We start from the raw sequence: 11,638 nt of genomic DNA on the forward strand, positions 1-11,638 counted from the left end.
CTTTTCCCCCCTTTGGTTTTTCGAGACAGAGTTCTCTGTGTAGCCTTTGCTTTCCTGGACTCACTTTGTGGACCAAGCTGGCCTTGAACTCACAGTAATCCACCTGCCTCTGCCTCCCGAGTGCTGAGATTAAAGGTGTGTGCCACCATGCCTGGCTTTCTTTCTTTCTTTCTTTTTTTTTTTTTTGGTTTTTTTTTTTTTTTTGGTTTTTTTTTCGAGACAGGGTTTCTCTATGTAGCCTTGGCCATCCTGGACTCACTTTGTAGACCAGGCTGGCCTTGAACTCACAGCGATCCGCCTGCCTCTGCCTCCCGAGTGCTGGGATTAAAGGCGTGCGCCACCACGCCCGGCTTCTTTCTTTCTTTCTTCCTTTCTTTCTTTCTTTCTTTCGTCTCACTGTGTAGGTTGGATATCCTGGCCAGATCCAGATCTGCCTGCCTTAACTTCTGGAGTGCTAGGATTAAAAGCACTCGACCATCATGTATGGCTAAAAAAAAAAAAATTTAAATTAAAGAGAGTTTCAACAGAGTAGGGCATCCTCTGTGGTGGAATATTTGTGTTTGGAAAAAAAAAAGGGTCTGGAGAGAGCTCAGTGGTTAAGCGTCGGCTGCGCATCCAGGAGGACCTGACTTCAGATCCTGCCACCCTCATACCAGCCTAGCTTTGTTGGTTTTTTTAAAAAGGTTTTTTTATTTTATTTATGAGTGCTCTATCTGCATGTGCACCTGCATGCCAGAAGAGGGCATCAGATCCCAGTATAGATGGTTATGAGCCACCCTGTGGTTGCTGGGAATTGAACTAAGGAAGAGCAGACAGTGCTCTTAACCTCTGAGCCGTCTTTCCAGCCCCCAGGCCAGCTGGCATGTAATGTGTGCCTCTAGCCCTGTGCTCTCTGAAGCCTGCCAGCAGCCAGTCTAGTGGAGAAACAGAGCAACAGGATCAGGTAGAGACCCCCACCACAGAATAGGTCAGAGAGTAATGGAGAACACTGGCCCCCTTCCCGGTCCTCCATGCGGCACACACATGCATATACCTGCACACATGCACGTACAACACGCAAACAGTTAACGGGAGGAAGTCCAAGACCTGAGTTTGATCCTGTGACCTTGCATAAAATTAGGAGGAGCTGGGTTGGAGAGATGGCACAACAGTTAAGAGCACTGGTTGCTCTTCCAGACGTCCTGAGTTCAATTCCCAGCAACCACATGGGGGTTCATAACCATCTATAATGAGATCTGGTTCCCTCTTCTGTCCTGCAAGCACACATCAGGCAAAAGACTGTATACATAATAAATAAATCTTTTTTTTAAAAAAGTGGAAGGAGTTGTCCTCCACACTCTACGACACACTCCATCCATCATGCATGTACACAGTATGAAATGGTTTTTACATTGATTTTTGTTATTTGAGTGTGTATGTGTATTTGTGTGCGTGGGTATGTAGATGTCATTGCAGGTGCCCTCAGAAACCACAGGAGTCTGAGTCCCTTGGAGCTGGAGTCATAGGCAGTTGTGAGCTGCCCAATGTGAGTTCTGGGACTCAAACTCTGGTCCTCTACAACAGCAGTATGTGCTCCTACCCACTGAGCATTTCTCCAGTTCATAAAAAATAATTTTTAGGGGCTGCAGAGATGGCTCGGAGGTTAAGAGCACTGGCTGCTCTTCCAACGGTCATGAGTTCAATTCCCAGCAACCACATGATGGCTCACAACCATCTACGATGAAATCTGCTGCCCTCTTTTGGCCTGAAGGCACACATGCAGGCAGAACACTGTATACATAATAAATAAATCTTTTTTTAAAAAATATTTTTTAAAGCCTACCTTTTTTTTGGACTATAACACTCATTTCCCCCAAAAGTGGGGGGAGGGAATTAGGGTACGCCTTATGGTCCAATTGTTGTTTTTTTTACTGTCTTTCTTGTTTTACTGCTCTAAAAACTGGGTCCATCTTATGGTCAAGTGTGTCTTATGGTCTGAAAAATATGGTACTTTATCATTATAGAGTATGCATTTCATATTTTCTTCTCAGAAAGTGATCTTTATGAACTCATAGAGGGTAGTTGAATTTGCTTTCTTTCTTTCTTTCTTTCTTTCTTTTGGGAGGGGGTAGTTGAATTTGAAAAAAAGAAGTTTCTTTTAATATAAACAAACTTTTTTAGTTTTTCAAGACAGGGTTTCTCTGTGTTAGCCCTGGCTTTCCTGGACTTGCTTTGTAGACCAGGCTGGCCTTGAACTCAGGGATCCGCCTGCCTCTGCCTTCCAAGTGCTGGGATTAAAGGTGTACACCACCACCGCCCAGCTATATTTAGAAATCTTATGCTGGTAGAATAAGGTCAAAAAGACCAATTGTTAGATATTGATTTATTGACTCGTTTAGTGATTTACTTAAAGCTCTGTCTGTACTGTTCATTTGCTAACTTGTCTTGCTGCCTGAACAGAGTGGCCTGGAGGAGTGGCTGGAAGTGTGGGCTGCTGCTCTTTTTTTTTTTTTTTTTTTTTTTCTTTCTTTTTGGTTTTTCGAGACAGGGTTTCTCTGTGTGGCCTTGGCTGTCCTGGACTCACTTTGTAGACCAGGCTGGCCTCGAACTCACAGAGATCCGCCTGCCTCTGCCTCCCAAGTGCTGGGATTAAAGGCGTGCGCCACCACGCCCGGCCTGGGCTGCTGCTCTTAACCTGTTGAGTGCCATGTGTGCTTCTGTGAAGCAGTTTCTGCTAGCCTGGCCCCCTATAAAATGAGAATGGAAAGTGGATATGGGACTGAGGTCTTTCAGGAGCCGTCCTGGTTTCCATCCACGGGTGACATCTGCTCTCTTCCACGCGCACCGGCGTCCGGGTGCTTATTCCAGAAAGATTCCTGCACCATCAAAGAGAATATTTCTGTATCTGAAACCCACACATCTAGGCAGCCCTGGTCTAACTCTAACTCATACTAACAAGGTACTGTGGAGGGAGAGAGATAGGTTATCTGTCTCCCCTCCTCCCTCCAAGTCACACAGGATACAGCAGGTGGCCTTGAGCATCCCTCGGTCCCTTTGTGGGGTAGACAGGAGCAGGCCCTGCCTTCACTTCCTTTCCTCCATTGGGCTGGCTCAGGAGCTCGGAGGCATCCCTAAAGGCAAAGTTCTAGAGCTCATCCTCCTGTTATTTGGTTCAGGCCCACCCCTAGAGGCTCTTCTACCCTCCCTCCTTCCTTTCCTCCCTTGTCCCTGCTTTCCTTTCTTTTCTTTTGATACTGGAGGCTTTGTGCACACAAGGGAGAAATATTATAACTTAGCTCTAGATAGGCATCTTTTGTTGTTAAGCTTTTGAAATTTGTACCCAAAGCATGGGTAGTCGGGCCAAAGAGCGCATTGTCTGAGAAAACGGATACTGTGCTAGGGAGGGGGAGCTCAGAGCCTCCCCTCAGCCTAGAAGTAGGACAAATTCATGTTTTTCAGCAACTAGATCCTCCCAGTGTAGCAATTACTCCTCCAGAAGATCCACAGATAGACCTAAGAGTTGCAGAGAAATTCAAACCATGCTCGCTGTGGTAGTGCCTACCCATAACCACGTGATAGGGTTTGAGCTGAGGGTCAGTTGTCCGGGGGTCTGGACTCCTTCCTAAGGGTCAACTGTCTAGGGATTCAGGCTCTTCTAAGACGTGAACAAACAACTGGACACCTAAGAGCAGAAGAAGCAGAGACTCAGAAAAAGCAGAAGTAGGTGGTTGCAGGAAGCAGTGAACTCTCTTTCTGGGGGGGTGGGGTCTCTGGAAAAAAGGGGTCCCTAGGCCCCCATTCCCTGATTCCCCTACTTCATTCCCACTTCCCTTTTTGCCTCTCCCCTCTCCTACTGCTTTATTTCCCCCACCGGGATGGGGGCATCATGGACTGATAACAGTTCTAACCTTTACATAAAGATGCTATCTACTCTTGAACCTCTCCCTTAACTCCCTGTTGCCAGCTAAGGCCTCACATCCCCCTCTCTCAGGGTAGTTAGACTACTGTCTGAAGGTGAAAAGGACAGTGACTGAGGTGGCTTCTTCATACTGTGTGTGTTGGAATTGGGGGTCCAGAGAGAGACATCCTCTTAGAGGTCAGAGGATGGTAGATAAAAGTGTAAGGCATGGGCTGGGCATGGTGGGACACGCCTTTAATCCCAGCACTCAGGAGGCGGAGGCAGGCAGATGACTGTGAGTTCCAGGCTAGCCTGGTCTACAAAGTGAGTCCAGGATAGTCAGGACTGTTACACAGAGAAACCTTGTCTCAAAAACCAAAACTAAAACCAAAAAGAAGTCCAGGGCATGGTCACAGTGGCCCCTGCAGACCACCATGATATAATGGCCTCAGTGTGCTGAGAGGTGAACCTGGTAACACAGTCGAGGAGACAATGACAGAAAATGAGGGCCATGAAGAGTATAATCAGAAGTCCTAGGAAAGAAGGCAGCCATGGTGTGACAGCCTTTAATCCTAGCACCCCGGAGACAGAAGCAGGTGGATTTCTGTGTATTCAAGACCAGCCTGGTCTACAATTTTAGGTCCAGGACATTCAGGGCTGTTAACACAGAGAAACCTTGTCTCCAGAAACAAAAACATAACACAGCACAACAAAACAAAACAAAAAAGATTGCACCCAGCCTGGCAGTGGTGTCCTGTTGGCTAGTCCCTGCCAGGCTCCCTCTGTTTACTTTGAATACTTTTGTTTTGTACCCCTTGCAGGAAAAGTGTCCTGTCGCCTCCTGAAGGAACTCCAGCAGCGAGAGCTGGCAGCTTCATGTTTTGCCTCTGGGCTCCCCCTACATCTTTTCCTGGGTGCCCCCTCTTCAGCTCCCCTGGGTACCACCCACTGTGCCCCCTGAAAGTGGTGCTTGGATCTGCAGGCTGTGCTGCTGGCCCCTCCACACCTCTGGGTAGCAACACCTCAGAGCTCCAGAGCGGCTACGGCTAAGTCTCCACAGCTCTGGGACCTGAGAAAGTGGAGAAGCTGAGAAGCTGAAGCCACAGAGAAAGCAGCAGCCCCCGAGGCCTCAGCTGTGGCTGTTGCTGACAGGGAGCTCTGTCGACTGGAGCTAGTTTGTGAGCTCCAGGGCCATCTTTGTGGCAGCCATGTATAAACTAGCCATCCCTCTGAGGCAGGGAACTTTACATGATCTGACACTGGCAGTTTAGGGACCAGAACTAGAAATCTGACCCCATAGTATAAGTTCATGGTGTATTATGGAAAGTTGTTTTAAAGTTCAAGTCTGAGCTGGCCGTGGTGGCGCATTCCTTTAATCCCAGCACTTGGGAGGCAAAGGCTGGAGGATCGTTATGAGTTTTCAGCCAGCCTGGTCTAGAGTCTAGGACAGCCAAGGCTAACACAGAGAAACCCTGTCTTGAAAAACCAAAACCAAAACAAAACAAAACAAAAGTCGTCTGTGTAAACCCTTTAGAGCATGAGCTATTAAACCCATCCCCACACCTCTCTAACTGTCAAACTGGGAGTTCCAGCCTCTAACTGTCAAAATGTCCATCTCTGCCCCTTCAGTGGGACCCCATTCGGATTTATGCTAATTTTAGGTGAAAAGACTGAACAAAACCCCACCAATCTCTAAGCTCTGGACTTGAAATCCCACCAGTCCTCACTCTGAAAATCTCAGGGGGGTCGGGGGGAGAGGGCCAGGATGGGGGGAAAGGGGTGAGGGGGAGGATGGGGGGGGTGCTATATTTGCCCAGTTCTTCACTGTCCTCACCAGAGGGCAGAGGCAGCCACTCTTGGATTCATTGCCAGCCGGGTGTGGTGGCGCACTCCTGTAATCCCAGAACTTGAGGAGGCAGAGGCAAGAGGATCTCTTGCCTGGTCTACAAAGTGTGTTCAGGACAGCCAAGGCTACACAGAGAAACCCTGTCTCAAAAAACAAAACAAACAACAACAAAACAAAACAAGAAGCAAAAAGAGAGATTTACTCCCTGGTGTGACTTTGTCATCACATCAGAAGAAGCCAAGAAGCCCAGAAGAGAAAGGAAGAGGGAGCAGAGCTCAGGCTGCTCAACTCAGTGGTTGGGGTAACCCTCCCCTGGGAGCTGCAAGGTCCCTGCTGAGGAGGCCTCCTCTCAGCTGTGTGGTTCCTGGGCTCCTGTGTCTCAGGGTACCCTTCCCTTAGGACACTGTCCCACCCCAGAGCTGTGTGGTTTCAGGATGCCCTTGCCTTGGGGATACTGTCCCGCCTCAGAGCAGGGATACCTTCCCAGGCCTTGGAGTTGTGCATTTCCTGGACACCTTCCCACCTATCAGGAAGGGCAACAGGTACATACTTTTAATCCTTGTGGTGGAGGCTGAGGCAAGTGGATCTCTGTGAACTCAAGGCCAGTCTGGTATACAGAGGAGGTTTCAGGACAGCTGGAAAAGAACAGGTGACAGCAAATGAAGGAAGCTGGAAAGAGACCACTGTCTGAGGCTGTCAAGTCCCTGGAGTGCAGCAGAGAACCCTCATGTAAACAAAGGGCTTATTAGAGGTTGATTAGAACATATGTGTAAGGCATGGCGTGGTGGCGCACGCCTTTAATCCCAGCACTCTGGAGGCAGAGGCAGGCAGATCGCTGTGAGCTTAAGGCCAGCCTGGTCTACAAAGGGAGTCCAGGACTGGACAGCCAACGCTACACAGAGAAACCCTGTCTCAGGGCGGAGGGTGTGGGGGTGGTGGTGGTGGGAGACAGAAATAAAACAAAACAAAAACAAAAAAAAGAAAGAAAAAGAAAAAAAGAAAGAAAAAAGAACATATACGTAAAAACTTTACAAGATGAAGGAGATAAAAAGACATGAATCTGCAGAGCATTGGTGGCGCACACCTTTGATCCCAGCACTTGGGAGGCAGAGACAAGTGGATCTCTGAGATGGAGGCCAGCTTGGTCTACAAAGTGAGTCCAGGACAACCAGAGCTACACAGAGAAACCCTGTCTCTAAGGGGGAAAAAAAGGGGGGGCTGGGAGATGGCTCAGCAGCTTACTCTGGAGTCATATCCCTGAAACCCTCATACTGGAAAAAATAAAGCTTTCTCCTACACATGTTTGTTTTGTTTTAAAGATTTATTTATTAAGTATACAGTGTTTTGCCTGCATGTATGTCTGCACATCAGAAGAGGGCCCCAGATCTCATCAGAGATGGTCATGAGCTACCATGTAGTTGCTGGAAACTGAACTCAGGACCTTTCGAAGAGCAGGCAGTGCTCTTACCCTGAGCCATCTCTCCAGCACCCATATACAAGTTTTTTTGTTTTTGTGTTAAGACAGGGTTTCTGTTATACAGGGTTTTTTTGTTTTGTTTTGTTTTAGTTTTAATTTTTCAAGACAGGGTCTCTCTGTGTAGCCTTGGCTGTCCTGGACTCACTTTGTAGACCAGGCTAATCTTGAACTCACATTGATCCTCTGCCTCCTGAGTGCTGGGATTAAAGGCGTGTGACACCAAGCTTGGCTACATAATAGGGTTTTGTTGTTGTTGTTGTTTTTGTTTTTGTTTTTTTTTTGGTTTTTCAAGACAGGTTTTCTCTGTGTAGCCTTGACTGTCCTGGACTCACTTTGTAGTCCAGGCTGGCCTTGAACCTACAGCGAGCGATCCGCCTGCCTCTGCCTCCCGAGTGCTAGGATTAAAGGCATGCACCACCACGCCCGGCTTTGTTTTTGTTTTTTAATACTGGGGGTTTCTCTGTGTAGCCTTGGGTGTCTTGGACTTACTTTGTAGACCAGGCTAGCCTTGAACTCAAAGATCTACTTGCCTCTGCTGGGCTGGGATTAAAGACATTTTTCCAGCTCCTACAGAATGGTTTTAAAAACAGTTTGGGAGGCTGGAGAGATGGCTCAATGGTTAAGAGCACTGACTGCTCTTCCCGAGGTCCTGAGTTCAATTCCCAGCAACCACATGGTGCCTCACAACCATCTATAATGTGATCTGACTACCTCTTCTGGACTGCAGGTAAAACACTGTATACGTAATAAATAAATAAATCTTTAAAAATAAAAACAATTTGGGCTATATAGTCAACTTGTCTTAAAAAGAAAGAGAAATAAGGTTTTGGAGTGCATCTCTATTCCTTATTCTGTTGAGAAAGCTCTTAGCGTTTACACTAGCAGGCAGCCCTGAGTGCTTCCCTCCTCCGCTCCTGGGGCTCCTGCCACATCTAAGTGTTAGCACATTAATTTCCAAGGGCTGAGGTTTTAGGAGGCACTTAGCTGTTTTTGCTAAAAAGCATTGATTCACTTGGAACCAAAATATAACTTAAATAATAATAAAAAAAAAAAAAAAAAAGAAAATGTGGTACTTTTTGCCTTTGTTTCATTGACCTTGGGTTGGGCTCCAGCTTTATGCACGCAGGGTCATCAGGAAGGAGTCACTGTCGCCCAGTTCTTTCCCCTACCAGGCCAAATGCCAAAAGAATTGTTGTCCTAAGCCTGCAGTCACCTTAGATTCCAGAAACAGTAAGGCTTTGCAGGTAGGATGGACACCTCTTCTGGACCCTCTTCCTGTTGTCTATTCAGGGCCACCTGCTAAAGGTGAATATGAGAGTGCTGTCCTGAGACCAGGACAGTTATTTGTACTTTATAACGAAGAAGCTGCATTCTGAGCTGATAATTTTGTTGGAATCAGATCAGCTCCTTTAGGTGGAGATGGTGATTAGCAGATCAGACAGCAATTAACAACTTTGAAAAACACATTTCCATTTTTAATTTATGTGGCTCACCAGTGCCTTCGGACCCAGAAGGATTGGCTGGAGTTCCCGGCAATGGTGAGCCACCCAATATAGATGCTGGGAACTGAAATCGTGTCCTCAGGAGAGCCGGACATACTCAACACTGAGTCTTGATTAACAACTTGCAGAACACATTTCTGGACTGACGGTGAGATGATGGTGGTGGGCCCACCCTTGGACTCCAGTTAGAACTCTCCCTCTATTCATTCCCGAGGTTCATATTAGTACCCTGAAAGTGGCCCTGGGGTCACTGGAACCCTTCATCTGTTCTGATTAAATTACCTCTGATCCTGCTTGGGGGTTGGTGTGTGTGCGCACCTTTAACTGGGAGCATTTGGGAGACAGAGGCAGGCGGATCGCTGTAAGTTCAAGGCCAGCCTGGTTTAAAAAGTGAGTCAATGACAGTCAAGGCTACACAGGGAAACTCTGTCTCAAAAAAACAAACAAAATTATCTCCAATTTTCACCATTTTTATTATTATGGATATAATGTCTCACAGTGTAGCCACGGCTGGCCTAGAACTTGCTTTGTAAATCGTGCTGGCCTTGAACTCACTGAGAAGGGCTTGCCTCTGCCTCATGAGTGCTAGAGCTAAAGGGGTACACTACCATGACAGCTTTTTAAAAAAAGATTATGTACATAATGTTCTGCCTGCATGTGTGCCTGTAGACCAGGAGAGGGCACCAGATCTCATTCTAGACGGTTGTGAGCCACCATGTGTTTGCCTAGAATTGAACTCAGGACCTCTGGAAGAGCAGCCAGTGCTCTTTTTGTTGTTTTTCAAGATAGGGTTTCTCTGTTTAGCCTTGGCTGTCCTGGACCCTCTGTGTAGACCAGGCTAGCCTCGAACTCACAGCGATCCACCTGCCTCTGCCTCCCTAGTGCTGGGATTAAAGGCATGTGCCACCATGCCCTGTTCAGCCAGTGCTCTTAACCTTTGAGTCATCTCTCCAGCCCTTTATTTATTTATTTTACCCCCTTTTAAAAATGTCTTATGTGTATGAATGTCTCATGTGTATGAATGTCTGTGAACCAAGTGTATGCAGTGCCCAAGGGAGCCAGAAGGCAACGTGCAATCCTTTGACACTGGAATGGCAGATGGTTGTGAGCTGACATGTGGTGCTAAAACCTGAACCCAGGCCCTCTAAAATCGTGAAATGCTTTTCTGAGCCATCTCTCCAGCCCTATTATTCATCTTTTAAAGCTGCTAGAACCAGGGCTCTTGCTCCAAAATTCTGGCTACAAGGCAGTTCACAGTCCTGCAGCAAACTGTTGCTGTGTGTGCTGACCAAGAGGCCCACCCTGACAGGCCAATAGGACAAAGTGCATTTTTGTACTTACAGTGGTTCCCTAACCACAAGGGCAATAGAGCTACATTTCCTGGTAGCGTTCCTCTCGTTCTTAGGCTGTTACTCGGCAGAGGCTCTTAGACTTCAGTCCATGGCTGAGTGTCCACCCTCAGCTCTGGCTCTTAAATGGGTGCTGGAGGGAGTGCTGTGTTCCACCTGTAGGCATGACAGCCCTCCTCCACAGTGACACACTCACGGAGAGAGAGGAGGGGCTCTGAGGCCAGTCTGGGGCAACCAATAGAACAAACCTCAGTACTGCCCACTGCACATGACTCTGGGCAGCTTCAGCAGGCACCCAGCAGTACACTAAAAACCGGAACTCAGCAAAAACTCCAACTGACCTCTGTTCCTTTAAATAGAGAGCTGCCTAGGGGCCCCCTGCAGCTGTGGTTAGAAGGGCTCTGCCTGGATTCCAGAGCAACAAAGGGTCTCCTTTGGCTTTGCATATGGTGCCTCCTTCCTCTGTGACCAACACCCTCCACCTGCTCTTTGGTCTTGAATACCCTGTTGCTAGCAAGCTTAGCTCTCCCTTCCCCCTACAGTGTAAAACATTCAAGAGATAAAAACCAGGTAAGGAGCCGGGCGTGGTGGCACGCCTTTAATCCCAGCACTCGAGAGGCAGAGGCAGGCGGATCGCTGTGAGTTCGAGGCCAGCCTGGTCTACAAAGCCAGTCCAGGACAGCCAGGGCTACATAGAGAAACCCTGTCTCGAAAAACCAAAACCAAAACCAAAACAGGTAAGGTGCAGTGGTCCATTCCTAGCCACCTGCTCCCCTCCCTCAAGGCCTGTTAAGACAAGGGTTTATCTGGGTATTCCAGGCTGTCCTGGCACTCCCTCTGTAAATCCGGCTGGCCTTGAGAGACCCCTTGCCTCTGCCTGTCTGCCTAGTGCTGGGATAAAGGTGTGCTCCAGCACACTTGCTTTCAGTGTCAACACCTTATGATTCTATGCCCATCCCCTAGTGACCAATTTATAGGTGCACCCATCAGGGTAGCAGTGGGCCCACGCAGTCCCATCCTTCGCGGAACACTGGCAGGATAAACAGAGGAAAGAGTCTGACTGTAGGTTTTGGCTATTATTTGAGAGTCCAGAGGCTCCCTGGTGACATCCCTAATCTGGGCGTTTTGATCTTTGTTTGGCAAAAGGATAAAGATGGTCTCGCTGCTTAACATTCTCTAAGACAGGACTCAGCCCTGTTCTAGTTTGCATAATGCTTTAGGAATGCTGTAGCTAGCACCTTGACCTTGCCGCCCCCCCCCCCCCGCACCCCCAAGACAGGGTTTCTCTTAAGTAGCCCTGGCTGTCTCGGAGATCTGTAGGCCTCTGCCTCCCAAGTGCTGAGATTAAAGGTGTGTGCCTCATCCCCGGCGCTCTGGCCCTTTTATCACCATTTGTTTTTGTTTTTCAAGACAAGGTTTCTCTGTTATCTTGGCAGGTCTGGACTCACTTTGTAGACTAGGCTGGCCTCGAACTCACAGCGATCCTCCTACCCCTGCCTCCCGGCTTCTTTATCACTTTCTATGAGAAAATGTTACTCAGTTACTTAACACTGATTCAGGGAGCACTTTACCATGATCCGAAGCCCC

Source organism: Acomys russatus, chromosome 25, assembly GCF_903995435.1.
Source record: "Acomys russatus chromosome 25, mAcoRus1.1, whole genome shotgun sequence".
NCBI lineage: Eukaryota > Metazoa > Chordata > Mammalia > Rodentia > Muridae > Acomys > Acomys russatus.